Genomic DNA, 1,865 nt, shown 5'->3' with positions numbered 1-1,865 from the left:
ATAAATAAATAAATAAATAAATAAATAAAATAAATTTCAAAACCCTGAAACCAGACACTGTGATGCACCCCTGTAAGCCCAGGACTCAGGAGGCTGAGACAGGAAAATTGTTGTTGAGTTCAAGGCCAGCCTAAACCGCATAGCAAGACCTTGTCTCCAACTCAGGGCCTCTTCGGGCCTTCCCTCCACCCTTGCAAGCCGGTGCCCTTCATCTTGCGGGCGTATCTGCGCTCTAGCAGGGTGGAGAAAGGAGTGACATCTGCTCCATTTGTGAGGAATGTGTGAGCTTTCCAAAAGCCTCTTGGCAAACTTCTGCTCCTGTCTCGTTGGCACATCTGGCCACAAGGGACAACGCGCAAGCAAGGATAAGAGGATCCCCCGCTATGGCAGTGAGAATAAGAAGATCAGACATGCCGGGTTAGACAGCCTAGACTGCCATAGAAGAGCACTAGAGGAAATGAACCGGATCCACGTGCACTATATATATATATATATATTTTTTTTTTTTTGGCAGAACCGGGGATTGAACTCAGGCCCTTGCGCTTGCCAGGCAAGCACTTATTCTCCTGAGCCGTCTCCCTGGCCCCAACATGCACTATTAAGGACAATCTAAGATTCGTTTTGTGGTTTTGGTACTGGGGATTAAATCTGGGGCTTTTGCATGAAGCTACCTTGCCGGCTATATTTATATATGGAGGTGGGAGTAAGACTAGGTCTTGCACTGGCTCAGAGCTGTCCTACCGGAAGCGGTATGTTTGTGATCTTTTTCCTTCCTTTTTTCCCCCTCTTCTCTTCTCTTGTCTTGTCTTTCTTTTCTTTTTGGAGATAGAATCTGGCTCTGTAGTCAAGGTTGGCCCAGACTGGCCTCAAACTCAGGCTCAGCCTTGAACTCACAGGGATCCACTGGCCTCAGCCTCCTGAGTGCAGGTAGTACAGGCATTTTTCCAACCACACCCTGCTGGCTATTGGGGTTTAAGAGAGATAAATTCATCTGCCCAAGTGTTGGGAGCACTGAAGCTAGAAATTGGTCAAATGCATGAAAGTGGGTCTAGGCGTCAGTGCCTAAAGCAGGCAAGCTACTCAGTGCTGAGATAAGCATCCTGACTGGTTGGTGTCAGCTAGTAGTCACTGGGCAACCTTGTGTCACATGTTACTAACTTTTCAGAGGTATAAATAAAGGTCCATTTTGTTGCTCAGGGGTCAGCTTGCAGGCCAGGCAGATGAGGCAGCACCTGACCCAGCCCTGTCTTCTCGCCTATCTTTTCCTCATTCCTGCCATCATTTCTCCCCAGGCACAATGGACCACACTGCAGCCCACGGATCCTTAGCTTTGGTGCCCGGTCAGGACTCCTGGCACGAGATGAGTGTGAGCAGTAGGAGCTCCTCCAGAGAGCACGCAGAAGGCGGGAAGGTGCTGGGTTAGAGGCGGTCAGTATTCAGTCAGGCGTGCACTGGTGCCAGCACGCTGCCTGTAAACGTGGGGGTGGAGGCTCCTTAGGGCCAGAAGCAGGCTCACTCGAGCCAGAGGGATAAACGGTCTTTTTTTTTTTTTTTTTCTGTATTTGGTACAGGGTCTCACTCTGCAGCTCAGACTCACAGTGATCTTCCTGTTCTCAGCCTCCTAGTGCTGGGACCACGGGTGTGCAGGTATGCACCGCCATGCCCAGTCTTGGTGGGTGGTTCAGCGTGCCCAGGGGTGGGGCTGGTGCAGCATGTGGTGCAGGGGATCGAATCCCGGTCCCTGTGCTTGCCTAAACAGGCACTTGGTCTGCTGAGCTATCTTGCTGGCCCATGGGATAAATGATCTTAAACAGAGAAATAGGGGGTTTTCTTTCTTCTTTCTTTCCTTTTTTTTTTTTTTTTTT

Source organism: Octodon degus, unplaced genomic scaffold, assembly GCF_000260255.1.
Source record: "Octodon degus isolate 3935 unplaced genomic scaffold, OctDeg1.0 scaffold00029, whole genome shotgun sequence".
Taxonomy (NCBI): domain Eukaryota; kingdom Metazoa; phylum Chordata; class Mammalia; order Rodentia; family Octodontidae; genus Octodon; species Octodon degus.
The sequence above is the reverse complement of the archived record's forward strand: the minus strand, read 5'-3'. Positions refer to the sequence as shown.